The sequence below is a fragment of the Jaculus jaculus genome, chromosome 5, assembly GCF_020740685.1.
Source record: "Jaculus jaculus isolate mJacJac1 chromosome 5, mJacJac1.mat.Y.cur, whole genome shotgun sequence".
In the NCBI taxonomy this organism is placed as follows: Eukaryota; Metazoa; Chordata; class Mammalia; order Rodentia; family Dipodidae; genus Jaculus; species Jaculus jaculus.
In genome coordinates this window covers 160,090,496-160,105,095 of record NC_059106.1, presented here as the reverse complement: position 1 = coordinate 160,105,095, position 14,600 = coordinate 160,090,496, and positions in this window count along the sequence as shown.

The following is a 14,600-nucleotide window of genomic DNA, read 5'->3' as shown; positions in this document are numbered from 1 at the left end:
CAAATTCAGTAATTTGCCAGCTGTGTGTCCTTGGGCAAGTTGCTTAATCTCTCTGGGCTTCTGTTTCCTCATTGGTAAGTGGGAATAATCACTTTTTTTTTTTTAAGGATTAAGTGAGGGCTTGGTGACTTAATGCATTTCAGAGTGTTAGAATAAAATGATGCTATTGCTACCGGTAATTATTGTGATTTTTTTTTTTTTTTTTGAAGCCAGTTTGCTACCTTGGTCTGGCATATCGCCAGTTATTCTGTAGGGATTTTATGTTTTATAGAATTGAAAAAGACATTTGAAGTTTTATGCTTTTAAACTTCAATCCAAATGGGCTTCTCCTCCGGGGCCAGCATGGAAACATTTGTCTGACTCTGCAGTGGCTCCAGGAGCAGCATGAGGAAGTCAAGGATTCAGAGCTAAGAGGATTTGTGTGTTCACATTCACTCTGAGTGCATATGAGTGTGTGCATATGTGTGTGTACGCATGTGCACGCATGTGGAGGATGAATCAATGTGAAGTGTCTTCTTCAGTCATTCTCCACCTTATTTTTTGAGACAGAGTCTCATTGAGCCCAGAATTCACCCATTCAGCTACACTAGCAATTAGCAAACCCTAGGTTTCCTTACATCTCTGCCTCCCTTGAACGATAGGCACACACTACTGTGCCTGGCTTTTACAAAGGCCCTGGGGCTACACTTCAGACCTCACGCCTCATGATTGGCCAGCAAGCACTTTACCCAGTGAGCCATCCTCAAGTAGGAAAGCTCCTCACTTTCATACTTCTTGTTTGTAGACAGTTTTTAGCCAACCTCAATGACTTCTAATGCGATATACTGATGAGTGGGCTGGAGCTAGTATCAACTTTTGTGGGTGACCCAGCTTGGAAGACAGGAAGAGGCCACTTGCAGATAATTATCTTCCTAAAATTAACTTTTCAAAGTATTTATTTATTTATTAGAGAGAGAGAGAGAGAGGGAGAGAGGCAGAGAGAGAGCTGGAGAGAATAGATATGCCGGGCCTCTAGCCACTGCAAATGAACTCCAGACGCATGCACTACCTTATACATCTGGCTTTACGTGGGTACTGTGGAATTGAACCAGGGTCTTTAGGCTCTGCAGGTAAATGCTTTAGCTGCTGATCCATCTCTCCGGCCCCCAAACTAACTTTTTGCTTGTCCTCTTTTTCTCTACTTTGTAACTCTTCTTCAAACCCTAATTTCAAATCAGAGCATGTGTTCATAAAATTTTTACTTTGTATATAATTTCCAATTTCTTGGAGAATTGTAATAATAAGAATATCAGGGTACGTGACGAGAACTCATTACCCAGCTACATCTGCTAAGAACATGTTGCTCTCCTTGTTCTATCATTTATCGAGCACGCTCTCTCTTTCCTCTCTCTACACTTGGACATATACATGTGTAATATTTTCCTCCTGAACATTCACAAGTGACTTGCATGCTCCATGGCCCGTGGCTCCTTGACTTCAGTCTTAAGAACACTGGATTTTCACCCTCTCACACAGTCACAGTATACTTATCACTGTCCATAGTCTAGCCACGATACAGTACTGCGGTGTCCACGTTCCAACTGTGTTCATTGACCAAGTCATGTCCCTGTGTGCGGTTTTCTTCAGTACTAGATGGAGTCTAAGGTTATGCTTCCTTGTATGTCCCTTCTGTCTCTATAAGACATGCTTTTAAACAGATAGAACTCTTATAGGCCAAAAAGCCAGCCTTTCTGTATTGCTCTTTATGATGGGAGAAGCCAATTTTATTTTCTTAATTGATGTTCTAATGTTCTCTCTCTCTCTCTCTCTCTCTCTCTCTCTCTCTCTCTCTTTCTGAGGTAGGGTCTCACTCTGGCTCAGGCTGACCTGGAATTCACTATGTAGTCTCAGGGCAGCCTTGAATTCATGGCGATCCTCCTACCTCTGCCTCCCGAGTGCTGAGATTAAAGGCATGTGCCACCAGGCCCGGCTAAAATGACATCTCTTTAGAATGTTTTACCTATCTGGGAACCACTAAAAAGCCAGTGTTTAATTTTTCCATTATCTAATGGGTCTATCCTTATATGTCATTAGTTTTGTTTCTGAGTTTTACTTGAGATATGTATAGGTACCAATAAATAAATAAAAAATAAAAGTTAAAAAAAAATCTTTTAGTGAGATGGAGCCTTTAGTTTTCTGAGTTCAGATTTCCCCAGACAAATGCCACATATCTTTATGCAAAAAGAAAAAAAAAATCAGTGGTTTTTATTGTCTCTCAAGTTTATGGGAAATATTTACTTCCAGCTGAATTAAGCTCAGATGCATGAAATGGTCTGAGGATTTGAGACACTTCTTTTCCTTGGTAATGGCCGGTAGCTTTCTTTTTTCTTTCCTTCTGTTCTTTGTAACTAATACCTAAGGGAGTGACCAGCAGCTAGCTGCACGCTTTTATGAGCTCCAAGACCGAGAAAAGTGTGCAGGTGTGCGGAGCAGTAGGGTGAGGGACAAGCACCGGTCACTTGCACACTTGCTGACACGGTCTTCTGAGCTGACACTGCTGAGTCAGATCTCATGGCGTGGCTGAGGCAGTTGATGAGGTCAGGCTCTGGAAAACAGGCGGCATGGAGAGATGGGTGATAGGGAAAGAAGTGCATGGAGGAATGGACGAGGGAAGGCGGATGAATGCCTGAATGAGAGGCGCTGGGTGAGAGGGAATGGGATGAACGGGGAGATGGAGAAGGGCAGTGGGATGGGGTGAATGGAGAGGTGGGAGATGGGTGATGGGAGGAAGGGGACTTCCCTTCTGTGACCTCTTCAAGTTGAAATGTTTCTGGACTCCATTGTCAGTTAATATAAAGCAAGAATATATGTGATAGGGCAGAGCAGAATCCCTGGTGGGAAGAGCTGTTTGGTTTCTCCTGAATGAGGGCAATCCATGCTCATACACCCCAGCAGTGAAGGCGCCTCTGAGGACGGGTCAGAGGGAAGCTGACCCTTGGATCAAGATGAGGCCAGTCAGAAAGCCAGGAAGGTTGTGAGCCTCTAGTCCTAGCCAGTGGAGACTGAAAGTGAAATCCAGGGCCTTTGGTTCAGAGGGAGTCTCTGCCACCAGCCCATGGGTCTGGGTGGGGAGGAGGAAGAGAAGGAGGAGGAGGAAGAGAGAGAGAGAGAGAGAGAGAGAGAGAGACCGAGCCTGATGGATTCCTAGCTCTCGAATTTTGTCCTCTGGGATCTGGTGTAGGTAAATGTGTATCTTTCAGCTTACAGAATCTTTTTATCAGAAAGGAATGGCAGCTCTTAATGAATCCTTGGAACAGCAAGGACGGGCTGGTCACATGTTGGCCTGTTCTCCTACGTGGCCACTTGCTAAGGCACCTTCATTTCAGGGGTGCACAGATGGTATGCAGCTCCTCCACTCAAAGCTCTTAGCAGCTCCAGACTCTTGTGGAAGTCAGGCATAATACAGAAGACGTTAACGACCACCCCCAAACAGTCCTTCCTGCCTGGGTTCTGGAAGTTTCTCTGATTATTTTATAAGCCAACCTCACAAGAAACGGGGATCTGGAAAACAGGTCCACATTTTTCTTATTGTGTGATGTAAGATTTAAGCTGAGACTTTCATTAGTTTTAGACACCACTGAGGGCTTAGGCACCTTGTAACCAGTGATATTTAATGACCTCTGGAAATTTTCAGTCACTGAGTATGCATGTCACAAGGAACTATGAGCTAAAGATAAATAAAACCTAACTTGTAACATGACACCTGACAGCATCCATCCATTTCTAGAAGGGCAACTTCTGTCTTGGTTTTAATAAATCACAAGACGAAAAGGTGAGGTTCCTTCAGTGAAGTGGGTCTTTATTGGCCCATCAGTTTGTCCTGTTCTGACTCACAGATTGATGGCAATGCCGAGCCTAGTTTCATGAAATACAATCTAGTGTTTAGTCATGCCAACTGTTTTGACCATGTTCATCAAAATTTCAAAATGAACCATTAACGCATCTCTAAATAAAACCTAAATTACAAATTATTTATATGATTGGTTGAGGTACAGATACCATTGACACATGCATATATGTATTAAATTTCACTCCAAAATTAAACTTTTAGGCAAAAATGGTCAAGTATGACTTTTTATGGAGCACATATACATATGTATATTTTACATGTGTAAGCATATTGAATTTCTCCTCATCCTATGATAATAATGCACCGTGGTACAGTTATACCACAAATAATGTCTATTCTAAAGTACTCAGCTAATCTGTAGATGACTCAAAGTGTAAGGTATTAATCTCCTGTGTGCAAGAAGTGGGTTTTATTCTTTGAGGCAGCTTTCAGTGTAGGTTACTGTGGACTAAGCTAAGTTCTCCCAAAATCTATGTGTTTAAGTCCTAACCCCCAGCGTGACTGTGATCAGTGAGGTGGCAAGGGTGGGAATGGTGGCTAGCTGTATAGGAAAAGAGAAGAGTTTACTATTGTTTTTTTTATTTGCACATGCATTAAAGAAAGGCCATGTTAAAATACAGCACAAAAATGACCCCCCATAAGCTGGGAAGAGAGCCCTTGAGAATGGAATTCCTCAGAACCTGAGCTCAGACATCCATATCTATGCAGACACAGTGGTCTATGGTTTAAGTCTGTTGTGCTTTGTTTTAGCATCTGAGCTAAGACGGGGTTTGGGAAGACACAGAGAGTCGTCCTAGCTGCTATGACATGCGAAGAAGCTCATGCTTCAGTTTTCCTCTGAATTAATGAAGCTCCTCGTACTTCATGGATAGTGGGGGAGGGCTAGTGTGTGGGACAGTGAGCATGTTGGGAAAGGCCTTCCTGCCGGGGCTCTGGGTGGGGGTTTGGTGAACTGTGAGCAATTCATTGCTATGAATGAAAATGCCTTAGAGACCAGACTTCAGACGGCCTTGCATGCCACTCTAGGAATGGGAACCAGTTTCTGCTGTTATCCTAATTCCTCCATTTATGGACTCCACCAGAAAAAAAACAAAACGAAACAAAACTACAACAACCAAAAAACCCACCCCAGCCTTTGCTGGATATGCTGAGAACAAGCAAAAATGGAACACTGGGAATTGAGACCATAATTGTCTGCAGTCCAGACCTCAGCACAAGTTAGAAATACAGGCAAAAGAGAAGTAGTGAAGCATTTAAAACAGCCCTGGGTTCAGGTAAGAGGCAGGGAATGCCCTGTGATGAGATTCAAGTTCTGCATCGAGCAGGAAGCAACAGGGACCCAGGGGACAGGTGAGGCTCTGGCTTTTGTAGCATCCCTCCATGGGGTTTGGGTGTGACTCGGATGGCATGAGAGACCTGGTTGACTCTCAAGTCTGCGGAGAAGACACAAAGAAATGGGCTTCGTGTATTCATATTTTCAGTACCTATGAGGTCCACTCAGGGTCACAGGAGCCCGAGTTAACTGATTTCTTAAAATTACTCACTGGTATAATATGTGAGAGAGTGCGGGTGGGGGAGGATTCAAACATTCACTCAAATACTTAAGGCACATCAACCCAAGAGAGTGTGGTGATGGGGGATGGAGTAGAAATTAAAATTGTGCCTGCAAAGATTGCCAGACTGGGTGGAACTTTCTTCTTAAGTGCACAGTGACGTCAGCTTTAAAAATGACATGATTTGTTTCAAGGCGCAAAAATTCATGGACTTAGAAGGAAGTGGTTTCATTTACACATAGGATTAGAATCCGATGCCCGTCTGTGGAAGTGTACTTTTTTTATTATGTGCTTAGTGACACCAAAACCAACAGGCGTACCCATGGCCAGGAGCTCAGGCAGCACAGAAATGAGGGCTTGCAGCGGGAAGCCAAGGACCTCCAGTCTGAATGAAGTTGCGGCGGCACCGGCCCCTACACTGTCAGTACTGCGGTCTGTGATGAAGCAGACAGGTGGGATGGGGAGAGACCCCAAACCGAGCTCTGTGAAAACTGGCCATTCTTTGGCAGATGGCATAGACCCAAACTGAGCAGTGAATTGCATGAAAGCGTCTTTAGAGGAGACAAGGGAGAGGAAGTTTGAAACTGAGTTAGAGACGGAGCTGGAGGGGAGAGACACCATCCATGTTCAGAGGAAGACAAGAGAAAGCTGTGAACCTTGGAGAGCAGAGAGCAGTCAGGAAAGACGGCGGAGCAGGGCGTGGAGGTTTGCCCCACGGAAAAAGGAGAGCAGGAGGAAGGGCAGAAAAATCGGAGTTGCTTCGGAGGCTCTTGCCGAGTCATCGTCCTTCGGCTGGTTCCAAGTAATCAGCACACCAAAACGTGGGGCGACAGGGCACTGGTTAGCTAACCAGTGCCCTCATTTGATTTCTCCCACCCATCTTGGAATTTTTACAGACTGTCCTAAACGAAGTCACAACTTGGCCTAAGGAAGTACAAACTTGGAGATCGACTACTGAACATGAGAACCAGGAGGAGTTATTTGCATTTATGGACTCCCCGAATCTTCCAGAGACAAGGCTGGAATGCCCCCAGTGTGGAAGGCAGAAAGTTAAAGGTTTGGGGACATGTCTGATACATTCGGTCATTTTTTTCAAAAATTTTTATGGATGAGGGGAAAAAGAAAGTTGATGAGGTAATAAAACTAATCCGACTGCAGGCGACCCAAAAGTGGAAGGAAAGGCCATGGCGTGGTATGAAAGGGCTGAGAGCTGGGGAGCTGCGTTCACTCCTGGGCCAAGGTTCCACTTTCATATTTAGGTGTTGGCCCACAATGGGATCTATCTCTTCGTTCACCAAGGGGCACAGTGGTTGAACTGCAGGAAGGGTTCGTGACCTTGATGAGGACATAGGAATAGAGGACTCTTCAAGGTCACCTGGCTTGATAGGAGAAGTTAGAGACATAGCTCGGACTATAGTAACAGAGCTTAGAGGGAGAAACCTCCATACTTTCCTTTGCCCCCCCCAAAGCCCCCCAAAATATACTTTGCTTACCTCTTTCTGCTGAAGTTCCTTCATCTTAATTTTCCCACAGGACTCATGAAGCTTGGTCAGAATCCACCTAAGTCATGGACAGCGTCCATCTCCCATCTTCCCACACGAGGCAAGGCTATTACTTACAGTGAGTGACAAAGATTCCCCTTGTTATGTGATGGACACAAGGATGAATCCCTGTTACTGACTGCAAATAATCGAACTCTAAGTGTGACGGAGTCAGCTGGCCACAAATAAAAGTGTCCCGAGCCAGACACCAGCACCTTTGCTGTCATCTGCCCAAGAGGCAGCAGGGAGAGATGGCAGGTTTTATCGCGCTGACTTCATCCCCGAAGACGCAGCCTCCGTCCTTCACTTGCTCAGATCTGGCGCAGGAACAACCTGTCTCCTTGCGTTAGTTCAGTTCTGGAAAGAAATAGTCATTTAGGAGGAAATGGATGGAAAATTCAGTCAAGGATCCCTGCTTTTAAAAGTCACGGCTGAATGATTGCTTTCTCACTGTGCTACATCAGGCTGGAAAAACCATTCCTTTCTCTACGTATTTGTCTTTTTTTTTTTTTTTTTTGCTTGGTGTTTTCATTCTGCCTAGAACACACAGATGTGCCAGAAATGAAAACATTTACAAAGGGCAAGTTTCCAAATAGGACCTGATGCCAAATGGACAGTTCCCCCATATGTAAATGGCTGGAGAGGGCCACAGCGGAAAATGTATGCTGTTCCCGTTTTCCTAAGGAAAACAAAAGTTAGAGGACTGGACTCCTCGCCCTGAAACTCTTCAAGCTGCTGGTTTCCGTTTCAGTCTTATCCTGTCTTCAGGCCTCATTCATTGCATATTTTACAATTATCTTTTAATCAAGGCTGGAAAAAAAATCTATACTTTTGTTCTCCAAATGAGAGTAAGTTGTTTCATCAAACCAGTCTGGGACTTGATATAAGCTTTTCAAATCATTATCAAGGCTCAGGAAGACCAAAATGCCCAGGCACCTGGGCCTCTCCTGGCTGCCTCTCAGGCTTTGGGTGAAGGATGGGGCTGGAGAGCAAGTCTAGCTATGTGGTAGTAAGCTGTTTACTTCCTGCCTCCCGCGGCCTGTGATGACCAATCTCGTATTCATCCTGGGGCTAAAATGCAAAACATACAAATGATCAAAGTAAGATGAGAGAAGTTGGGCTGGAGAGATGGCTTAGCAGTTAAGGCGCTTGCCTGCAAAGCCCAAGGACCCAGGTTTGACTCCCCAGGACCGATGTGAGCCAGATGCACAAGGTGGTGCATGCGTCTAGAGTTCGTTTGCAGTGGCTGGAGACCCTGGTGTACCCATTCTCTTTATCTCTATCTGCCTCTCTCTTTCTCTCAAACAAATAAATAAATAAATAGAATAGAATAGAATATTAAAATAATAAAAGGCAATGATAGCAGGGCTTTGGTTATATTCCTCTCCATGTTTATCCCAGTATGAATTAATGTCTATTACTCTTAAAATTTAGAAAAATCACATTCTTTATGAAAATCCTACTGCTATGCTAGTCTGTCCAATGCCTTTTCTTATTTTCTGGAAAAAAAAAATGATCAAGAAGGAATTAGAACTCTAACTTATTATTCAGCATTTTGTTAAAGGTCACCAACCTGCTGGTGGCATCATTTGAAGAAAGCTCCCAAGGGGCTCCAGTCCCTGCTTCTTGGAGACCATCTCTCCTTTCAGCTGGGCTGTGCATCCGTGTTGTTTGCTGGAGTGTGACTAGAGGTCTAAACCTTTACCCTTGGAATTATCTTGCTTGCCCAGTTCTGGTTAAATTTTGTCTTCCATATCTTAGTATTTCCATGATAGATCATGGAAAAAGAAACTTAGAGAAGGTTTCACCTTTGTTGTGAAAAACCTGTGACCTTTGTTCACATTTGCCAGAGAAAGTGCTTATAGCACCAATTAACATGAATTATTAACTCCCAGATTAATAATTTATCAGAACCCTAAAGGCCCAAGGCACTGCCACATCAGTGTATTGAAAGAAAAACGAAGAAAACAATATAGATCTAATTATAACAACTCACAGACCATGCTTGGGAAGAGTAATGGCTTTTTGGCTTTCTAAAGGATTTTTTTTTTTTTTTTATTTCTCCTCTAATGTCACACTGGCCCAAGAGTCAAATGTCACTAATAATTCATGTAGTGATTCCTGGAGATGGGCGTTGGCTTTCAAAACTTTAACGAAATTCACATACCACTCTCTGCATGTCAATTCCTATTCAAAACACGTGTGTATGAGTTCTTTTCATGGGTCCTAACACCCTCCAGTCAGACTGGGATTATCATCCACAGGTAAGAGATGAGGTAAGGGCTAGGAGAGTGCCACAGGGAAGGAGAGGGAGAGATGGCAGCTGTCTGCGTGAACACATCAGGGATACAGGAAGAAAATACCATAATCTGCATGGTTTCAATAGCGGAGACTTACTGTCTTCTACTTTTGGAGGCAGAAGTCTAAGGTTGAGGCTAGTTGTGGCATATATCTATAATTCTAGAACTTGGGAGGTGGAGGCAAGAGTATCTCTCAAATAAATAAATATGTTAATTTTTGGTTTAATTTTTATTTATTTATTTGAGAGCAACAGAGAGAGAGAGAGAGAGAGAGGCAGATAGAGTATGGGCGCACCAGGGTCTCCCACCACAGCAAATGAACTCCAGATGCATGTGCCACCTTGTGCATCTGACTTACATGGGTCCTGGGGAATAAAGCCTCAAACTAAGGTCCTTAGGCTTCACAGGCAAGCACTTAACCACTAAGCCATCTCTCCAGCCCCTGCATCTTTTTTTTTTTTTCCTTTGTCCCGTTGACTTTACTGCCCTCCTTCTAGGAGAAATCCTGTTCCCCTTCAAGCCTGGTCTGGGACCTAGACATCCCACGTCTTTAACCACTACACGAGGCAGTGGAAATGCCAGTCTTGAGCCTTGCCAGAAAGCTGAAGGGCTCTTATGAACTGTTATGCTTTCTTGAAATTCCTCCTAGGAGGCATTGTGAACAAGACCAGGGCAGTTTTGGGTAACCTGCTGCAGGAATAGTGTTGGTAAGATGTTTCAGTCAAGGCCACCTCAAACTATCCAGTCCTTTACTAACTCTAAGCTAACCATAGATGTAGGTGTGGGCCCAGGCAAAAGCAAGTACCTCCCAATTAATGCCACTCCAAACTGCTGGCTGAATCATATGATAAATAAATGAAGCCAGCATGTTTTAGTGTGGATTAGTAATTGTGACACTCTTCACAATAGTCTAGTTATGGTATCTGTTTAGATGTCCATCAACAGATAAGTGGAGAAATAAAATGTGATCTATGTACACAATAGAGAACTATTCAGCTATCAAGGAGAATGCAATTATGCCATTTGCCAATAATGAAAATGGGGTGGAACCAATGATCATTGTATTAAGCGAAATAAAGCAGAATCACAGAGAGGAATATTGCAGGTCTTCTGCCAGACATAGAATCTAGATTTAAAAAAGACATGGAAGTTGAAGGATGACTATTTATAAGGAGAAAAGAGACCAATAGGAGGGATGTGGTGGGCAACAGAAGTAGGTAATGGGGTGTGATCAAAGTATGTTGCATATGTATATGCAAATGTCATAATGGAATCCATTATTTTGTACAATTAATAATACAGTGACAAAACTTTTTTTTGTTTTATTTTTATTTATTTATTTGAGAGTGACAGACAGAGAGAAGGAGGCAGAGAGAGAGAGAGGGAGAGAGAGAGAATGGGCACGCCAGGGCTTCCAGCCACTATAAATGAACTCCAGACGTGTGTGCCCCCTTGTACATTTGGCTAACGTGGGTCCTGGGGAATCGAGCCTAGAACCATAGTCCTTAGACTTCACAGGCAAGTGCTTGACCACTAAGCCATCTCTCCAGCCCCCAAACTTTCTAAAAAACATTTTTAAAATTTATTTGAAAGAGAGAGGGAAGAGAGAGAAAGAAGTAGATAGAGAGAGAATGGGCATGCTAGGGCCTCTAGCTACTGCAAATGAACTCCAGATGCATGCGCCCCCTTGTGCATCTGACGTACTTAGGCTTCAGAGACAAGTGACTTTACTGCTAAGCCATCTCTCTAGCCCTGACCAAACATTAAAAAAAAAAGAAAAGCTCCCTAATAGTAAAGCTGCCTGAAGATTTGATCAAATTTGTGCTTTTGTGGCTAAGTGACTTTGACAGTACCAGCAAGCACATCATTATACAGAACATCATTGTGGCCCTCTCTGCTGTTCATGGGCAACACGATGAGCTGGTGGGAATACCATAGGTGATTCAAGACAATCAGTCTAACAAATCATCTTGGGCTTGTCTGTCTGTGATGGAGATGCACGATGCAATATGTTGTCCTTTTCGTTGGATGCCTTGGAATACTCCTGACCCTTCACATCTGTTACTTACATGGTGCCCCTCTGAATCTTCGTGGGGTTGACCTCACATTCTCTGAAACATATATGTCTTATTAAGGCCTCCAGTGTTCTGGCTATCTGGCCTGACTAAAATGATGACATTAAATGGAGTGTGTCCATATCCCTAGACTGTGAGACAAGGTAGGAAAGTTTGCACAGTCAATGGGCTATGGACCACTTTTGCTTTGAGGTTTCATCCCAATAGCCAGTTTATGCAATCTTCTTGCTGACATAAGTTAAATTACAAGCAAGGCCAAATTCAATCTTAAGGCCAAGATCATGGTTGGGAAAAACTGGAAACCGAAACTTGGAAACCAATCGCAACTAGGCTAAGACCATGTGAGGAATCAGGGGTGCAGCCCTTGTGTGTATGGTGACTTAAACAAAACAAAACAAAACAAAACAAAACAAAACAAAACAAAACAAAACAAAACAAAACAAAACCACTGTTCCTTCATGGCCTTGCTCATCTCTCTCTAGTCCTGGTTTTGCCCCCAATACAGCCATCTAGGTTGGTATCCTCAAAATCTTGAACCTCAAAATCCCTCTGAATTTTCCAAGTCACAAAAGGAGACTACCCACTGTGAGAGGAGCTAGATCTCCTTTTCTCCCCAGAGACTGTGGTGATTTGAATGTGAGATGTCCCCCACAAGTTCATGTGTTTGGACTCTTGGTCCCCAGTGGGTGGCACTGTTTTGGAAGGGGATGGATTTTTTTTTTCTAAATGGGCATGCCAGGGCATCAGCCATTGCAAATGGCTCCAGACGCATGCACCACTTCATGCATCTGGTGTGGTTACTGGGAGCCCTGTTGGAGGTAGTGGGTCACTGTGGTTGGAACTTGATGTTTTACTGCCTGGCCTCACTTCCTATTCATCCTTTGTTTCCTGACCAGAGTGTAATGTGCTGGATTCACCCGCCTGCCACCATGCCTTTCCCATAATGGGATGTATCCTCCTGGAACTGTAAGCCAAACTAAACCTTCCTAACTTAAGCTGCTTCTTGGTCAGGTCACAACAACTAAAGTGACTTATGCAGAGATGGTGTAGGGACTTCTCACTGAAGGTTAGTAAGCCCCCCCCCAGAGATATATCTCACTTTCCTTCCTTGCTCCCAGATCCATCACGGGGGATGTATCTCAGTATACTTCATCTGGGGATGAGTCAAGCAAGGGTTTGATAACTAAGATAACTAAGCAAAGGCTCTATGAGGACTGGGGAAGGATGGATCAGCACGGTCTGGGGTGTATGCTTATTCCTGGTCGCTGGTCCGGGACCACCCTTGGAACAGAGTTTGGCTAAGGGAAATCTTTTTTTTTTTTTTTTTTTTTTTGGCTTTTCGAGGTAGGGTCTCACTCTGGCTCAGGCTGACCTGGAATTCACTGTGTAGTCTCAGGGTGGCCTCGAACTCTCGGCGATCCTCCTACCTCTGCCTCCCAAGTGCTGGGATTAAAGGCATGCGCCACCACTCCCGGCCTGCTAAGGGAAATCTTGCTGACTTAGGAGTGCTCCACAGAGACCCAGCTGCCTGGCAGGAGGGAACTGTGCAACCTGCTACTGTCCCACCACTTCCTGTGACAGGCAACTTCCTTCTGAATGCTAATTGGCTGGGATAAATGTGCTGGGTTGAGGAATTTGGATTCCTTGGACTCAAGAGTGCAAAACCTGTAATTAAGACGTTAAGCCTGATCTTCTCCCCCCATCCTGTGGCTTGTTCTGCTCTCTAAAGTTCATTATCTCTTTACTTCCTGGCGTCCTTGATAATGTGACAAATGTCTGCATTTACATTCTCATCTTGATTCCTCGGACATGTTTTAGCCTTCTGAGTTCTGATTGTTCCTTACCCGGGTCCTTGTTTGTTTTCTTTAGTTTGATGAGACCAGATCTCACTGTAGCTCAGGCTGGCCTTGGACTCCCTAGGGATGATCTTGAATTCTGATCCTTCTGTCTCCACCTCTCAGGTGCTGGGATCACAGGGATGTTCCACCATGCCTGGCTCACTCAGGCCCCCTTTTTGCTAAAAGCCAACAACAAAATCCCAAAACCCAGTGGTTACTGTCAGTCCTTATGTGATGACATATAAACCATATCCTTCTACTTGCTACTAGAATTCTTTCTAGGAGGGAATCTACCTTTCCTGACCAGGGTCAGCAGGGAAATGTTCCATCCTTCCGAAGATGTTCAACCTGAGCCCAGAACCCAGAGCTTATAACTGAGGTTGCTCATTAGCATATTTTGGGGTGAAAGGTTATTCTGGGGTATCTGTACTGATCCACAGTCATGACATGGACCCTTTATGGAGCTGGAGAGAAAGATCTCAAGATGATGTGCTCCTGTCTGAGGGTGGAAGAGAGCCCCTTAGCCAAGGAATGCCATGGTAGGTGGGCAGAGGGTGCTCACAGGCTCCCATGGGAGAGGCTTGCAGCCCAGCATATGTCCACAAAAGGTGGCCCCTGATGTTAGTGAAGGTGTCTCCCTCAGGTACCCCCTGACCAGTGAGAAGCTTCTCTGGAAATAATGGTGGCCCTTCACTGATGAGGGAATTGGGTTAAAAGGAAGTTAGGATGAGTCCTAATTAAAAAGGGAAATTTGGAGAGATAAAGATAGAGAGAGAGAGGAAGAAGAAAAAGAATGAGGAAGGAGGAACGAGAGAGGATGCCACTGGAAGAAGCTAGTGGGAAAAGAGCGCCTCCTATGGGTAACAGAGAAGCCTGCATCAGACCTCCCCACCCCCATTGCCTAGGAGGAAGTAAATCTTCATCTTCTGGCTTCCAAAACCTTGAAATCATCAGCTAATAAAGTTTAAATCACCCAGCATATGACTCTTGGTGACATCGGCCCCAGCAAAGTACAAGCCGAGACCTCTAAGGTGTGTGCCATTTCCAGAAACGTTTGCTGTTCCTATTCCTGGGCGAGCCGGGCTGTCAGTCATAAAGGCTGAGTGAGGTGAGCCCCTCTTGTCTCCTGTCTGTGATACAAGCCGAGTGTCAAGGTTTGCTGATCTTGTGGTTTGTTCTTACAGCACCAGGCCAAGAGGGAACTGTGAAACCCGGGCGCCCCACCCAGGAACGAGGGTCACCAGGGAGCCGTCGGTTACAATGTGGACTTTCTGAGAAGGGGAATTAAAGGCATCTAATCTCATTTTCTCCAAAGACAAGTAATGATTATAGGGCCCCAACTTCTGGAAAGTAAGATGCTTCTGCGAATTTCAACAAAGATAAACAAAGTTAAGGGACAGGTTA